The 18,839-nt window shown below is 40.8% G+C and overlaps 1 pseudogene; it reads right to left on the bottom strand.

Annotated features, from left to right (window-relative positions):
- Positions 1–1,616: 1,616 nt before the first annotated feature.
- Positions 1,617–18,183, bottom strand: LOC138775486 (protein OS-9-like; annotated as a pseudogene).
- Between the last annotated feature and the right edge of the window lie 656 nt (positions 18,184–18,839).

Below are 18,839 nucleotides of genomic sequence, written 5' to 3'. Positions count from 1 at the left end.
GAAAGTCTTTTTAACCCATAGAAATATTGAAATAATTCCTGAGCTATTCAGTAGTAAGACTTGCCTAACGGCAACTTTTTTATCAGTGAAAAATGTAAGACGTTTAATAGGTAACTTTTTCTCTGATAAGGTTTCTCCAACACATGGAAACATTCTTCACAACAGTGAAACAACTAGCAGAAAGGCAGACAGCTATGCCCATAGCAACCACTGCAATGATGGGACATCTACTAATGTTTTTGCACCTTTCCGCAGCCCATGTGACAAGGGAACATGGTATAGAGAAAAGGGGAGCATGGTTTAAAATAACTAACGCTGGCATAGAATATGTGTCCAAAGTTAGATAACCAATAGCTGATATATAAAAAAAGTCTAAAGATGCAATGAATTTATCATATGACATGAACTGGTGTAAAAAAAAAAAAAAAGTACATCGTTATAATAAACACTTAAAAGAGTACCTGTCATTAAAAAAAAAAATGGTATGCCAAAGAGACATCAAAAGTTTTTTTTTTCTGATCATGGTCAGTCCCTCATTGATGAGGAGCAGGAAAATGACCGTACTGCCGCACAATCCTGCCCCTTCTGTGTCTGCAACCTAGACTGCGTCCCATAGACTTACATTATAAAAGTCAATCTAGGACGGAGCTGGGAGTGAATGTGCTGCACATAGTCTTCTCCTGTAGCTTGTTCTCCTGAACACTCAGATCCTGACCGATCAAAACTTTTTATAGGCCTCTCGGACAAAAAGATTTTTTAAGGATAGTACCCATTTAAGTATTACATGGGTTTTGGAAAATAAAAAAATGGGGACAGATTGACCATCCGCTTTAGGCTGGTTTTACACAGATATATTACATGCACATTTTTGCATCCTTATCAGGAAGGCCTGATCAGTGGTCTGATGACCTGAACGAACATGTACATGTAATACACTCCTGCCCATACTGAAATAAAAGCCATGATATAACTGGTTCTGTAACAAATTGGTTTCTCTTTGCATTATCTTCTGTACATCTTATTGTTGGGAAAATTTTACCTTTGGAGACAATGGGAACGGCTGCTGCTATAAAACATTGTATGTGACTAAACTGAAAGGGCTCTCCGGACTGTGTAGATAAAGCTTAATCACTGTATAATAAAAAGGTCAGCAGTTTTTACCAATACATGGGTGTCATACCATTTGTATAGCTCTTTGCTTGAAACATGTTCACATTCACAGGCTGAGTGATCCATTTTCACTGCCATTGAAGGCACCATTTAGAGCCTCCATATATGCATACAAGGTGGTGACATAAGGCACAAAGGTAATGTGAACAGAGCTTGATTCTCAAAAGATGTGGAAACTGAGCTTGCTTCTGGCTGATCAGTCTAGTTGTATCACAGTAGTATTGTGGGCGTAACAGTTTTCAGAATCTGGATGTTTCCATCCATTCACAGCAAAGATATTGAAAACGCATTAGGAAAATGCATAGGTTTCTGTCATACAATATTTAAGCTTTAGTTGCATAACCCATTAAGGGGCATGTCTCCATCAGAGAACAAGGGCAGGTAGTCACAGTATCTTTCAGTTGTCATCTTTATCCTCAGCAAAGCTAAAGGAAGGAAACTGAAAATATAGAAATACACATTTTTTTTTATTTTCCTGGTTGGACTTTGCACACATCCAGCAAGTCATCTAACACTGCTTTAAACTACAGCAGAGAAAGCAGGGATCCTTCTAGGCTGGTAAGCCACCATATTCTCGAAGCGGCGCTCATTTGTTACAAAGCTCAAGTTCACAGGTCAGGATCTGAAGTCCCATTTGTAGATCAGTCCTTGTTAGAAATCCACATCATCTGAGTCTGTGGAAGAGGTGCTGCTGCTCTTAGAATCATCGCTATTCTGGTTCCACACAAAACGGTAATTGTCCTCTAGCTGCTGCTGGCGCCTCTGTTCTTTGTGAGCGTCTTCTGAACCTTGTATCTAAACCAGGAAAACAAAAATGATGGAAACACTAAAACTGTGGAACAAAGTTCCCCGGATGAATCAGATCACTACAGTCACTTACAGTACTAACATGCCCTGAAATATGATTGCATAGATGGAGAAATAATATTGTATAATACTGGAGGCAAAGAGAGGGCAAATGAAGGGCAGAGAAAAAACAAACCAACTTATAGCCTATATTTTTATGTCAAATCACTGAAGGAAGGTGGATGTCGAGAGGCCCAAGCTGCAGGTCCTATAGAGATATAGGATTCTTAGTTAGGACAGGGTGCAGAACTCAAATGTACTAACCCCTTCCTGACCAAAGGTCATTGATGCTCTTACGTCCAGGTCACACTAAAGCAGTGCTCTTCACCTTCAAAGGGTATGTTCACACTGAGTAAAACAGGCGGAATACTGCCTCAGGGTGTCAATAGGATGCCTTGTGCGCCTACGCTCAAAGAACTGACAGGTCAATTCTTTAAGGAGAGGCGTGAGGTATCCCATTGGCCCACAGAGGCAGGCAGGATTCTGAGCGGAGTCCACAGAAATTCCGCCAATTCCACCCCAGAGCTGTAACTTTTTTTTCCACATACAGCGCTATTTGGGGTGTCATTTTTTGCACCCTAATCTATAGTTTTTATTGGTGTGAATGGGAACTTTTGATTACTTATTAGAAAAAAATATGTGGGAAAAAAATGCAATCCTGCCATTTCTATGTGCACTTTTCACCATGTGGGAAAAATATCATCATTTTAATCATTCGGACAATTCCGCACGCTACAATGCCAAATTTGTTTACTTTATACACATTTTAGAGGGGGGGGGGGTTGATTTATTTTTATATTGGGAAGAGGCTTTGTTAAAAAAAAAATTATAAAAGAATTTTAAGGGTTTTACAGGATCTGCAGCAGATCTGCAGCAGATTTGATGCTGTGTTCATTATTTAAATGAAATCTGCTGAAAATCAGCTGCAGATCCTGTAGGTGTGAACATACCATAAAGACTTTTTTTTTTTTTTTTATAAGCATTGGGTATTAAAAATTCAGTGACTGCCGTGCATGACATATGTGCTATGGACTGGATAATGGAATGGAGCTCCGAATCAGTTTAAATCTTCATGCTACAGTACTGACACAGTCGCGCACAGATTTAGGGTGCATTCACATGTACATGATCTGCAGCAGATTTGATGGCGCAGATTTAAATCTGCAGCAGATCCGCAGCAGATTTGATGGCCTGGATTTGATTTGCTTTGAATCTGCAGCTTCAAATCTGCACCATCAAATCTGCTTCAGATCCTGTACATGTGAACGCACCTTAAACTGATTCAGGGCTCCCAGAAACAAAATGAATAATGATACTGGGAGCTCTGCCTTCCGTTCCACAGCACACTGTCCATATATATATATATATGGCCTATGCGCGGAACGTGTGAATGCCAGCTTTGACGGCGTATACTGGTAAATGCTATGCTATTGCATCACATTGATAAGTGAGATGGGTGCTCTACTACTAAAGTCTGTCAGGGAAGCTGACCAGGGACCCATGGCCAGGGCTCTGATCAGTCAGTGACCGCTCCTGTCACTTATAATCTATAGCCATCGCTGCGTTTAAGGGTGCAGCATTTAACCAATCATTTAACAAACAAATCAAAAAAAAAAAAAACCCTGTTACATAGAAAAAGGAAGTAAACGGTAAAAAACCCTGAGCACTGTTTTCAGGCATATAAGTAAACGCTATGAGTGTTACTTATATGGTCTGACAACATACATTGTAATACTTATCTATGTAGGCATCAGGCGGCCCTGAGATTCCAACTGGTCATCGCTGGTGAGAAACATCTTTGCAATCACACCTCCCTGGGGGCGTCAGCGCTCATGGATGGCCCTCTGTAAAGCTACTGGCTCCTATAGGCTGACACTCCCAGGGAGCCGTGATTTCAAAGATTTGTGGTCCAAAAATGGAAATAAGTAATGTTCATAGCGTTCACTTATATGCCTGAAAACGTTTTTTTTTTTTAGCGATTGGTTTCCTTTAATGGTGAACAACAGTGCGATGACTGCCATCAGTCATTGTATCGGCTTCTGGCTTATACTGAAGCAGTGCTGCCCATTATAGTTCTCTTCACCCCAAAGCGTATGCATACATTCCAACTATATGGTGCATCGACATTATGTATATAACCGCTGTCTGTTAAGGGAGCAGTGTAGAAATATGTACCTCTTTGTTCATCTCTCCCCCATTTTCTTCACAATTTACTGATCACACCAGTATTTTTGTTCAGTATTTTGGTCCAACTAAAACTATGAGTGGATTAAAACCAAAGAAAGGCTCTGTTCACACACTGTTGAAATTTAGTAGATGGCCATCATTTTATGACAAATAATGGCAGTTATTTCATAACAAGGGCCGATGTTTTAAAATAACGCCAATTATTTTGCCATTAATTGGCGGCCATCCACTAAATGTCAGCAGTGTGAACATAGCCTTTCTGTGTTTTCAATCCACTCCTGGTTTTAGTTGCAATATGAGGACCAAAATACTGAGCAAAAATACTGAGTGTAAACAAAGCCCAAATTTGTGAATCTACGTGCATGTACAGGTGTGTATAAACTGTGCACATCCTGAACAGAAGTGTATGGGACAAAAGCATACCTCCAACTTTGTATTAGTGAAGCTTACTGCAAGATATAAGACATGCACTAAGGTGTAACATACATACCAATATGTTGAAGAAAATATCTTTTAGATTCCTTGTGTCCTCTTCTGAAAGCCAGTGGCCATCATCATCATCACCAAAACCTCCCGTAAGTATCTTAATCTCTATTTTACCTGTTTGAGAAGATTAAAAAAAAATCACAACTGTAGCGACTATATAGACATTGGGGTGTGAGGCAAGCATTTGTAATTTATTTTGTGCATATGTTCTTGCTTGTATTTATAGTCTGTGCTGCCAGTACAGTGTAGCTGATAGTGGTCACGTCCTGGGAGTCCTGTAGACAATGCACACAGTGTAAAGGATGGGACAGCACAGCGTAAGGTGTTAGCTGCTGTCCATTTAACAAGATTTCACATTACAATGATAAAACTCTAATCGTTTGACAGGGCAAAGCGCATAGGCACCTGGTGCTATCAACAACGCTTCTGACCAATGGCAGTATTACAACCTCCAGCAGGAACGCAGCGGGTCTGATGACATGTCAAAAGTTACTACAAATGACAGTAATGCTTTATTGGTGGAACAAAGGTTTTAATGAGAATAATGGTCATCATAACTACTGCAGAATCTCTATTTTAGAAACATAGAAGATTGTCGGCAGAAAAAGACAACTGGGTCCATCTAGTCTGCCCTTTTAGTATTTTCTTTCTTATTATCTTAGGATAGATATATGTCTATCCCAGGTGTGTTTAAATTCTGTTATTTTGCTGGAATCTCTATTACAGCATTTTGCATGTATGGCTTTCAGCTGTTTGTTTTATTAAAACTGGATAAGCAGAGAAGCCCTGCCAGTCAGAAGATGCCAGAATGCAGAATTGCAATATGTATGTGACCATCAACTAAATTAATGTACCTTAAAAGCTGTAAATACGGCATAAAAAGCAATAACTGTTCAAGCACTACACTAAACATATACCCACAACCTACAATATTCAACTTACATCAAAAAGGTACTCATGTCTTAAAGCAGTTTGATCATGTCAACTAACTATTAACATGTCGCACAGATATATTAGATTGATTTCCCATAAAGTATTTATCCTCTTCTGGATTTTCCCCCAAGGAAAGCTGAGTGTAAAACTAGCCCAATAGATTTATCAGTCACCCCAAGACATGGCAATAAATCTCAAGCATTTGCCTAGTTTGGGTGCGTTCACACTGAGTAAACCAGATGGAATTCCGCCGGCCTCATGTCAATTCTTTGAGTGGAGAATGGTGAAGCCTCCCACTGTCACACTGAGACAGATGAGATTCCGTGGCGGGGGCTCCACCATTGAACGCAGTCTTTTTTCCTTAGTGTGAACGCACACAAAGTCTAAAGTAGGGAAGTGTAATACAGTTTTATTAAATCTAGGCCTATGAATTTAAGCAGTAATCTGCCTGTAACTATTTTTATATAGTCTTTGATCTCCCTAATGACCAATTATGTTCATATGGAATTCCGCAGAGGGCTCATTTCCATAATATATATATAATGTTTGCAGTGATCCCAAACGGAGGCCTTATGTTAGCTGATCCATAAAGACTGCGGTAAACCAGCTGGGGATGAATATAAAGACTAGTACTATACCTACAATGGTAAATTGTGCATGACAACAGATATTGCTTCACATCATGTGCTCAGATGATTCATGTCGAGGGATAGTTACAACTGTATATAAGTAATTCACAGTGGAACAGACTCTAAAAGATGAAGTTATTAGAGGTGCCTCCATAGCCCAGATTAATTATCCAGTACACATACATACATTTTATAAAACCTATAAAGCCTAACAAGCCAAATGCACCTGGATATCCTACTAAAGCAGCCAGCTCACTAGTGATTTGCACGAGGAGCCTACCTTCTGCCTTCAGGCCATCCTTTTCAAGCAGGTCTTTAACAACATTCTCAATGTGTCTCAGCTGTGGGTTTTCGCTGCTCATTTCCTTTCTCTCAGGATGCTCAGAGCCGCCCCGCCGTATCTTTGTGACCCTGACTTTTACACGGCCATCCGAACGGTCATCTAATGTAAAGAAGGTGATAGCAAATTGATGGGTTCAATTTTCCTATTATAAAGAACAGGCTAAAATTAAATATAGAGGGGGTCATGGCCGTTCGGGTGAGTCAAGGTGATGCTAAGCAGCGCAATATACCACATTTACTCAGGACAGAAGTCACAGCTAGCAAGGAGCAGCAGAAAAGTGTAAGTTAAGGAAAGGAAGACCTGAAAGCACAAGTGGCTGCTATGCTATGTTACTAATTCAGAGCACCATAAACAATAGAGGCCCAATTCCTCAGTACTATGCAGCATATGATATCAATACTCAATATGGCAGCATATCATACCCAATGTTTACCAACCTGAAAACGGCAGCATAACACACAAGGACAATGATTTACCTATGGTTTCTGATGCAGTCTAACAATAACCTACATAGAACAAGAACATAGAAAGACAAACCCAAGAATTTACCTAAACCCACTAAGTGTATACAGTACTACACAGTCAGTGAGCCATCTCCATCACACTCAGCAGAGATCAATTTGGTCCCAGGAATACAGAGAACTAGATAAGAATACTAAAGAACATCAGAAAAATCCCAAGTAAGCCTATCATCCGTCAGGCCAGATATCCAAATAGCATTAGTATTCAGAAATGAGTGACAGTAGAGACCTGATGTCAGAAAAAGCTTCTTTAGTAGCAGAATACACAAGGAAAAGGAGTAGGAGGGAAGAAAAAGGACAATTAAAGGGAACCTGTCAGGTCCAATGAGCAAATAAAGCCGCACACACCACCTTATGTGCAATAACAGCTTCCCTAACAGCTTCATGTACTTGCACCCACCATCCAGGATATTATCCTTCCCTGCAACCGTGCACCATATGCCCAAATAGTCACGGAGCTCAGCAGCCTTGACGGACAGGTAGAGGGGCTTTTAAATCCTGGCACTGTGTGACACAGAAGCCTCTGTGGGGGAGATTTATTAAACATGGTGTAAAGTGAAACTGGCTCAGTTGCCCCTAGCAACCAATCAGAGTCCACCTTTCATTCCTCACAGACTCTTTGGAAAATGAAAGGTGGAATCTGATTGGTTGCTAGGGGCAACTGAGCCAGTTTCACTTTACACTATGTTTGATAAATTTCCCCCTCTGTCTGTCAGAGCACAACTTCTAGAACATACATTCACATGAAAGGCCAGGAGGCTGCCTGGCCAGTGACAGCTTCCCCTACATCAGCTGGTTTCTGCGGGCCCAGAGTGGGATCCATGGTGACATTTAGGCAAGTGTTGTCTCTGATAAGATGTAATACTTTTCTTATACTCTTCTCTGAGCCTTTCCTTCTTGTTCTGACGTGCATAGCTGTGTGTACATGCTGAACACCGCGCTGTAGGAGATAAGAGTCACTGTCATTATAAATAACTTTTGTCATCGGGCATTAAAGTGTTAGAATTAGCGAGCAGCCAGGGCGTATCACCGTATGATGACACGTTAGAAGTTATTTATAATGACACGGACTCTTTAAACCATTGGAGATGTATTTGTTAATAATCCTGCCAACTAGTCACTGCAGCAAACGGAATTGGTAAAGCAGCTTAGGAGTAAAATACAGGTTGTAGCTCAGGACTAGGGTAAGTACAACGCATTTACAGTTACATTTTCTATAAATTACTTCTATGCACAAAAAAGTGTTCAAGGTCAAAATTCCATAAACAAAAAAAAGAGTTTGCATGGGTCGAGAACCTCATGATTGCTAAAAAGGGACAGAATCACTCCAGTCCTCGCACTTTGCCACTTGACTGAAGTAAGTTGTATATGCATTACATGACGGCTGAGGCCACTGACTGGCTGCAGTCACCAACTAACTGTCTATATATGATGTCTGCAATGTTGCCTGAAAAAGGATCACAGAAAATTATTTATATATATCTATAACACACACACACACACACACACACACACATATCCCTTATCTGAAGAACCCAAATTAACAAAATTTTCTATGTAATTCTATATTTGAGGACAGTGATAATGAGGGCAGGGGGAACCTTTAAGTGCATGTAAAGGTTAAATGGGAAACATTTAGGACCTAAAGTATAACTATACAGACCACCGCAGGAAACGCAACTTCTTCATTTAGGGTAATTTATACAGACAAACACTGGGTTTTAGTTTTAAAAAATATATATATGATTTTTATTATGTATACATTGGTACCAAATACAGAATATTTCTCATTAGAAAAAAGTTTAAAATGACCACAATAAAAAGTATAATACCATAAAAAACTGGTGTCAGCAGATATACATCATCATGGAAGGTGCAGCTATGATAATCTCTTTTAATTCTAGTCCTCTGCCTCAATATGTCACACAGGGATATATATGTATCTAGGGACTGAAAGATCTCCTAGTCTCCCATATGCTTAATACAATTTGCAAAAGGTATACAATCAACAATTCTTATCTTCTAATTCTATTGCACTCACCCATGCTGCCAGAACACCAGAGAGAGCCGTCCCTACGTACGTTTCGTTATCTTCCTCAGGGAAGACTAGGAGATCTTTCAGTCCCTAGATACATATATATCCCTGTGTGACATATTGAGGCAGAGGACTAGAATTAAAAGAGATTATCATAGCTGCACCTTCCATGATGATGTATATCTACTGACACCAGTTTTTTATGGTATTATACTTTTTATTGTGGTCATTTTTAAACTTTTTTCTAATGAGAAATATTCTGTATTTGGTACCAATGTATACATAATAAAAATCATATATATATTTTTTTAAAAACTAAAACCCAGTGTTTGTCTGTATAAATTTTAGTGTGGGTTGTTTTTTTGATAAGGCGACATCTGGTGGTGCAGGGTGGTACTGCAGCCTGAGTTGTGAGATTACCCCGTTCCCCTTATCTCAAACCTTGTGTGTAATTATTCATTTAGGGTTAGGCTAGGTTCACACTGCGTTTTCAGCATCCGTTTAACGGATCCGTTTTTTTTAACGTCCAGAAAAATAGGGTCAGCAACGTTTTTTGGTCCGTTTTGGTCCGCCAAAAAAAACGGATCCGTTTTTTTTTATAATGGAAGTCAATGGAAAAACGGCTGCACACAAATGAATCCGTTTTTTGCAATCCGTTTTTCATGCGGTTTTTGCAAAAAACGGATGCGTTAAACGGATGCTGAAAACGCAGTGTGAACCTAGCCTAACCTGTCAGAATTGAACAGACATACGCAGCCCGGTATTTCTGTATATCCAATACCCATAAGCCTCCTCTTGCTTAACTCCAACACCCTCTTCAACACTCTTCTTTCTACTGGCCCCCACCTTCCGTGTCAGGGATCACATATTTTCCCTCTCTTTAATTGGCTGGTTGGAGAACACGTGATCCACTGACATCACCTTACTGCTTGTCAACGGGCCATGCCTCCAGTAAGAACAGAGCAGAGCTAGCTCATTCATTGTACATGTTATTTATCTCTTATCTGTGCCCAGTACTGCTCTGTCTCCTTCCCTCCAGCTAGGCATGAGCAAGTACATCTTTACTCCGGTTATCTGGACTGCTTATTGCTCTCTCACCTTCCCCCTTGTCTACCCCACCCTTCCCTACCGCAAACCATGGCTTCTCTTATCTGTGCCCCTTAGCGCTGCGTGCATCTTCTTCTCTTATCTAGGCTCCTTAATATTCTGTCCCCCCCTCAAAAGACAGATAGTAATAGGTCCCATAGTACAGTCATACATTCTATCCCCTACCTGTTGGAACTTTGGCGGCAGGATCACTGTTGTCGTGTGACGTGACCTCGCTGTTCTCAGTAGTCTGTGTCTCTTCTTTCTCCACTGCAGTATTGTCCAATTTATCAATCAACTTGTTGAGTGTTGTGGCAAGTGCCTTGGAGGCTTGTTTCCTATCGAACTCGCCCTTTAGACCTTCAGTGTCCAACTCCTCCCGAGTCTATAACATGAAGATTTAAATAGTTTCCGAATGAGTAAATCATAATGAAAGACACTGTGTATTCCTGCCCAACACTCACAATAATACTGGTCTTCCAGAGAGAACCCTGAAAACATTACAGACAAGACTCGAAGAACAGAAATGTACAGTATATAGTCATCTGTAACCAACAAGAGAAAGCTAGCAAGAGTCCTACAGTGCTTTGATTTGTTGGTACCTATCCCTACTAATCAATATGTATACTGCTCTCATGTTGCGTGGACTTAAAGGCATTTACCAGTACTGATGAATGACACCTTAGAACATGGTTTCAAACTGTGGCCCTCCAGTTGTTGCAATACTACATTTCCCATCATGCCTGGACAGCCAAATCCAAAGCTTTAGCTGTCCGGGCATTATGGGAATTGTGGTTTTGCAACAGCTGGAGGGCTGCAGTTTGGAAACCATGCTCTAAAATCAAACACATATTCTATATTACAGTCCAGAATCTTGGCTTTCAAATGATACCCAGCTCAATATTCCAGGTGCAATACTTTAAGCCTCCTTTGAACTGGGGGGCAGCATGAAAGGTTTTACATACTTGGGAGAGGAGGGGGAGCTGCAAGTGGAATAGTAAGTATATGTGCCCTATACATACCACATTTATTTTCTACTAAAAGAGCTCTGATGATTGGCTCCAGTTTAGAATCATAACCATGAATGTGTATGCTATCCTGAAGGTTCTAAAGAATTTTTGCCATGTAAAAAGTGACTTTCAGAAAGCATATGGTAAATTACTACTACACTAAAAACTGCAGACTATAGCATACAAAATAACACAAACAAACATCGACATGACATCAAGTTATAAAAGAGCCTAAAACAAAAACCCTGATTCCATAAAATGTGTGTCCTCCCATAACAAAATACTCAAAAATCTGAACGCATAGGGACACAAATAAGATATCTGGACTAGGTCAGAATATAATGCGTAGTTGTGGGTCTTCTACAGTAGTCATTATAAGGCTGCATTTACAAAAACAATCAGGCAAGGTCAATTATGTTCATCATATATGCGAGATCATCACCCAAGCTCAAAATTATATCCAACAGGGCCGTCTTGTGGTCATGTAAAGCCTCAAGTAGTAAGCCTGCCTCCAACGTAGATGCTATAGCACATTGTTCCTGAATAAATGACTCTCCACCTGTAGTAAAACTACAACTGTTAGGATATGCTGGAAGTTGTCATATTGCAGGATCTGGAGGACCACCAGTTTGGGATTAGTCCAATGGGAGGACCCTGGTGATATGTAATCACAGCCGTGCATGTGTGTGTGACTCTCTCCATTCTATTCTTTGCAACGTAAAGGGATTATCCAGTGGAACCGACCTGCAAAAACCAAACCAACTAAAAGAGAGTGGTGCTGTTTCTGGCGGGAAGTGGCCATGTTTTTGTAAGCCTGTATATCCCCTTTGGAGGAACAGCTATGCATGTAACAACATGGAGAAGTCTTCTTCACAGTAACTCATGGCTTGTTATGTACCTGAACTGCAGTCAGCCACCATTAACCGGTTAAAGGATTTTTTTTTTGTGCCATATTGGCTAATAGTAGTCTGGGCACTTTGCCCTTAGAAGATAGTAACAGATCTGCTTAATGGCAGACAGTAAGTGGGCACCTTCAGCTCTACATCTCTTTTCAGTTTGTTGCTCACCTCATCAATAATGTTATCTAACTCCTTCTCCATTTCTGCTTTCACATTTTCCTTTATCTGGGAAACATCAGACTTAGGAAGCAGAATACTTTCCAGCTCCTTCTCAAACTCCCGCATGAGGGCCTGCTCATCTTCATCCTCGGGATCTCGGATCTCAGACGCTGGTTTGGATTGTCTTCACTTTGCAATTCTTTACTCTCAGCTTCACTTTTATCATCCTGCAATAATATTAAGGCTCTAAATGCAATGGCAATGTAAAATGTTCATACAGTAGAAACATTAACCTAGAACCCAGAAGATAGCAGGAACAAAGTGTACTGGCTAAGTCGAGAACAGAGAGAAGAGGTGTAAATGAATCATCTTTCAAGTCTTTAATAGTTGATTAAAATACTTAGAAACTTTAGATTCTTGTTTCTAAGTTTAACACATATCCTGTTTCCCATCACCCACATCTTGCCGCCAGACTGCAGGTTATGCTGCCAGCAGTGTTTGACATGTTCCTGCCTCCAAATTGCCTCCCCTCTAGTTTCTCTTCTTTCTACAGCATTGCAGAGCATCGCTCATACTAATTGGCACCTTGGTAATCCCATCACCTAAACTTTTCTTAGGTGATGGGGGAATGCAAAACATTTGAACTCGCAAAATTGTTTCTTTTGTGGTAATGCCCCTTTGTGTCGCTGTAGAGTTCCCCACTTGTTGCCTAAGGGCCCTATTCCACAGGTAATCGTTACTTATGATCGTAATTGCGATAGTTTTTTCTTCGCTATTGCGTTCGTATCTATTGCTAACGACCGAACGATGTCTTATTCAATGCGAACGTTTTGTGAACACAACGATAAAAATAGGTCCAGGTCTTATAAAGCGATCAACGATTTCTCGTTTGGTCGTTAACCGTTAACTGCATTTCAACCGAACAATTATCTTTTAGATTCGAACGATTTAACAATAATCTAAACGATAATTGTCCGGTGGAATAGGGCCCTAAGTTCCTAACCCCCCGCTCACATGTCTGATAGCGCTGGCCAAGATCCTCTGGAATACTAAGTATATACTTTCCCTCCCTCACTCTCCCACTGAGCTTACACTCATCTCTAGGGCTTGTTTTGTCCCTGGAGATGTGTAAGCTCAGTGAGAGACACAGCAATGCACAGCTGAATTCTCAGCAGATGACAAAACCCTTCAAGTCAACTTTGTGAATCAGATTCCACCCGCACTCCAAAAACACACAGATAAGGGAATATAGATTGTGAGCCCTAATGGGGCCAGAGGCCGATATAAAGCTGCAAATTCAATCCCCCTCCCTTTAGCTTATCAACAGCAAAAGTAAAATCTCAGTGCCTACTGTAACCCCTTCCTTTCTGTAGTGTTTTTTTCCCTTTCTGTTCACAGTGCACCTTTCAAACTCAGTGCATCAAAAAACTCTTCTCCCTCTACATGCTGTACAGTTCAGCCTCTTCAGCCCATGGCATTTTCTCCAGCACTATATCATGACATACCGGAGAGGAGTATGTGTGGTGACTGGCCAGAAAAGTAAGGAAAAAGGAAGTCTATGTAGGTGTACTACTGGCAAACAGCCTAGCTTTTGTTCTGCCTTTGAAATTTAGCAAATAAGAAAAAAATGTGCAACATGTAGGACACTCAGCAGTGAGCATTAAAATCATCTTGTCACTAGTCTGAAGGGTTAATAAAAAAAAAACTAGGAAAACATCTGGAACACTGACTGTTCTGAAGACCTCACCTATAAAAAGAAAATGATAAAATAGAAAGGGTGAAAAGACGGTCTACAAAATTGTGGATGATCTGAAGTAAAAAAGCTATCGGGAAAGACTAAATTTGTATAGTCTGGAGGAAACAGGAAAGAGGGGGGACATGATTGAAACCTTAAGTTTAAAGACTAAAAAGAGGGAAGTGTTTTTAATTAAAAAAAAATGAACACAAGAACAATGGGACACAGTGAGAGGTGAGTTGGAGGAAAGATCAGAAGCAACGTGAGAAAATATTACTTTACTGAAAGAGTAGTAGATGCTTGGAACAAACTTCCAGCGGATGTGGTTGGTAAATCTACAACAACTGAATGTAAACCTGCCTGGGATAAACATATATCTATCCCAAGATAATAAGGGAAGGAAATACTAAAAGGGCAGACTAGATGGACCAAGTGGTCTTTTTCTGCCAACAATCCTCTATGTTTAAAACAATGCAGGTAATTATATATATATATATATATATATATATATATATATATATATATATATATATATATATATATATATATATATATATATAACTTCTGAAATGACAGGTACAATTTAAGAGTAAAGGCCCCATTACACCTAGTGATTATCGGCTGTTACGGCAACAAGTCGACAGTGTCTTTCAACATGTTGAAAAAAAAAATTACAACGATAACGACAGTCTGCTAGCCATCGCTCCGTGCAATAGGAGTGGTGGCAGCAAAACGCCACTATCACTTACGGCAGGGATGTCAAACTCAGGCCCTCCAGCTGTCTTAAAACTACAACTCCAATCATCTGCCTGGACAGCCAAAGCTTTAGCTTTGGCTGTCCAGGCATGATGGGAATAGTAGTTTTAAGACAGCTGGAGGGCCTGAGTTTGACACGTCTGTCTTACGGGCTCCCAATTTCCCCTCCCTTACCCACGTCTAATAGCGCAGGCAGCAGGTGCCGATCTGAAAAGTCGGCTCTAGCTTGCTCCTCCAGATTGGCCCGTGTAAAAGGGCCTTAAAAATTTCAGTCTCATAGATTTCATTTTGGATTTTACCATGTTTAATGTAGCATCTGCATACGACATGTGCAGACTCAGGGAGAGGGAGACAATCTACTTTAAAGACTGGGGTCACACATAGTATTTTGATCAGTATTCATAGCCAAAACCAGGAGTAGAGCAAGCAAACAGAGAAATATAAAGATTTGCAGATTTTATTGTGTCTTGGTTACAATACTGACCAAATACTACAATACTAAAACCTGGACTATTAAAGGGAACCAATCACTGGAAAAAAAGCATATAGCGTTTTTGAAATGTGCTGTTAGAGCACACAGCACACTTGCCACACGTGTTTCCATAGCCTCCGTGCCTTCCCCATGTAAGCCGCAAAGTAACTTTATAAAACTGGCGCCCTGTATGCTAATTACCTGAGGTAGTCACTTGGGCGGTGTTTGGCTAGCAGGTAGTCACGGTCCCGTGGCGTTCTTCCGCTGTAATCACGCCCCTCTGGGCGTGATTCAAATGGCAGAGTGGCTGTGGCGTCACTCGGAGCGCGCCGTGCCCAACGTCGGCGCGCTTACGTACTGATGCCGGACGCCGCCGCACATGCGCAGTGCAGCCGCTTCCATTCTGGTTGGACTGCGCCTGTGCAGAATAGCCTCGAACTCCGGCTAACAGGCTATTCGAGGCTATTCTGCACAGGCGCAGTACCGCCGGAATGGAAGCGGCTGCACTGCGCATGTGCGGCGGCGTCCGGCATCAGAATGTCACAGCTACTCGGCCATTTGAATCACGCCCAGAGGGGCGTGATTACAGCGGTAGAACGCCCAGGGGACCGTGACTACCTGCTAGCCGAACACCGCCTAGGTGACTACCTCAGGTAATTAGCATACAGGGCGCCAGTTTTATAAAGTTACTTTGTGGCTTACACGGGGAAGGCACGGAGGCTATGAAAACACGTGTGGCAAGTGTGCTGTGTGCTCTAACAGCACATTTCAAAAGCTCTATATGTGTTTTTCCGGTGATTGGTTCCCTTTAAATATTTTTGCTTATGTATTCAGGAAGCTTTATTGAAGCTAATGGCTTAGCTTCACAATAGCTGATACAACGGCATACAAAGTGCACTATAAAGCTAACTAAAGCAGAATCTAGTATGGCTTCCAGTACCTTTTTTCCAGTTTTCTTTAGGTCTGCAATAAACTTTACTAGGTCTTCTGGATTCCGGATTATTTTATAGCGAAGGTGTCTTGGTGAACCTAAAAAACAGAAAAGATTTGTTAAAATTGTGTAGCTGCAAAAGAAGAGCCTGTGGAGCCTCAAAGAGTCTCGAAACACAGGACTAGCCAGATATCCCTCCAGGGCTCCTGTAAGGAAACCACCATATTAAGTGGCCCTATAAGTCAATGTAATGACAAGGGAAAAACCAAGGCCAGGTAACCGACTATTTTAGGTCAAAACCAACAATCACCCGATGATCGTTTCATCAGCTGATTGCTGTCTCTATTACACAGAGCGATAATAGGTCCGATTATCGCTCCGTGTAATAAGGCCCTTACTGTCAAAAAACAGATGGTATGAGCAGTTGGGGGGGGGGGGGGGGTGGGGTTGGTGGTGTATACAGTATTGCTTCAATAGAAAGCAGTCCGTTAGGGTCAATAGGTGTCAGCGGTTCAAGCTTAGAAATGGCAGGGCCATTCAATAAGAATTATTATTATTGGTAATGAATTTGAAAGCCTGCTCTAAAGACCCGATTAGCCGAGGATCGGGCGTTTTCCCTGTCCTTGTTTCCAGAAACGCTCCTGGCCGATAATCGGCCTGCGAAAAAGGTCTTTTAGTATACACCAAAAGGTAAAGGTAATGCAGTAAAATTTTGATACACAGCATCATGTTTTAAGCCATGTTAAGGTGCATTTTACGGTTCTTTTTGACGCACACAGCACAGTAGTTGTGTTTCAATCCCTCTGCAACACAAGTTTGATGCTTTTGGAGCCACAAAGTGTTATTCACACCAAATTCTGCACAACTTGGTGTGGATTTTCTGCTGTGAATTTAAGGGCAAAATTACTACTGATTTCCACAATGGAAAATCCATAGTATTTGCACTGCATGTGACCATTTTCACTAATGTTAGGAAAAAATGTACAGTAAACATGCCCGATGTATCACTGATCTTACAAGGAAACACTACACACAACAAGAAGTTTTCAGTGGTAAGAGCATGCATGAAAAGTAGCATGGGGGAATGGAGTCTAAACAAGCTTGTACCTTCTGTTCGTCCATCTGGAGCTCTGAGACTAGGGAATGTTCCTTCCTAGGAAAAGATTTACAAACAAATTACAATATAAAATCTATTTCTAATAATCATCACAATACACAAATTCAGTATTTAGTTGAATGTTGTCTATTTATTGATGTGGATCTTGCAAGAGCATAACATACATAACACTCAGGTGTCTCCTGAAATGTGACATGATGAGGGATCATTATAAGATAGTACTCAATGTGCTTGCTGTGCAATTTCAGGATTATACCCAATTTATTATATTGAATTTACTTTGTATAAATATTTGATGAACTCTCAATGGGGAGATTTATCAAACATGGTGTAAAGTGAAACTGGCTCACTTGCCCCTAGCAACCAATCAGATTCCACCTTTCATTTTCCAAAGAGTCTTAGAGGAATGAAAGGTGGAATCTGATTGGTTGCTAGGGGCAACTGAGCCAGTTTCACTTTACACCATGTTTGATAAATCTCCCCCAATATGTTTTTTCTTTGCTTGGATTACTATTGAGATTGGTATAAGGGATTGTGCACCAGCCACAGCTTTTAACCCTCTCTACAGTACTGAATTAGCCTAGGTGTGTATATGCTGGGTACTGCTAGCTGTAGTGTCTTACTATAAGACAGTGAGCTAAATCCCCTGTAAATATACTATATATCTCACCTGACAAAACATTGAGCACAAACCATGCAAGAAAGAAATATTGAAGAGCACACTGCAGCTAGCAGAGGCTTACCATAGGATTACCATCTGGAGTCTGGGCTTCCACGCCTTGTTGTTGGACAATTTTATTCCAGAAATCAGCCTCTTCCTGCTCTAGATTTACAGCATTTTCTTCTTCAGTTTCAGGGGATTCAGATCCTGAAAATAACATAATTTGCACTCTGAAATCTCAGCTACAAGTCAGAATGCTATCAGAATATATGCACATTCAAGTATGTACAATACCCAGTAACTAACCACAGATCAGCTCTCAGCTTTGGTACAAAGAAGTCAGCCTGCGATTGGTATATGCAGTTCACACTGCAACAGGAGTTCTTTTTAGGGTCTCAGGCGTAGTCACCGTTTGACACTGAAAATGGAACAGAACAAGACGCTGCACCAACACACATAAATGGTGCACAAAACCCTGAATGACTTTAATAGGGTCAGTCAGGTTTTCTTTTTTTGCTGTTATTTCACAGGACAAAAAAAAAATTGGTACATGCAGCTACTTTTCTTGTATTTCAGACTCTGTTGTTGTAGTGTGAACTCAGACTTTAAAAAAAAAATATTTTTAAGAAACATTACAGTACATAGCATAGCATCCACCCACGCAATATGAGCGCTGCCCATTATTGACATCTCATTAGAGAGTCCAATGATAAGCGAACAGGGACTGGAACCTGGGAGTGCGGTCAATGCAAAGTCCATCCAACCAATGAACAATGTGAACCAACTGGCGAGGCAGGCACAGCATAACACAAGGATAACAAAGCATGCATACACAGCATTAACACCAGCACCCCCCCCCCCCA

The sequence above is a fragment of the Dendropsophus ebraccatus genome, unplaced genomic scaffold, assembly GCF_027789765.1.
Source record: "Dendropsophus ebraccatus isolate aDenEbr1 unplaced genomic scaffold, aDenEbr1.pat pat_scaffold_1649_ctg1, whole genome shotgun sequence".
Taxonomy (NCBI): Eukaryota; Metazoa; Chordata; class Amphibia; order Anura; family Hylidae; genus Dendropsophus; species Dendropsophus ebraccatus.
The sequence above is the reverse complement of the archived record's forward strand: the minus strand, read 5'-3'. Positions and strand labels throughout refer to the sequence as shown.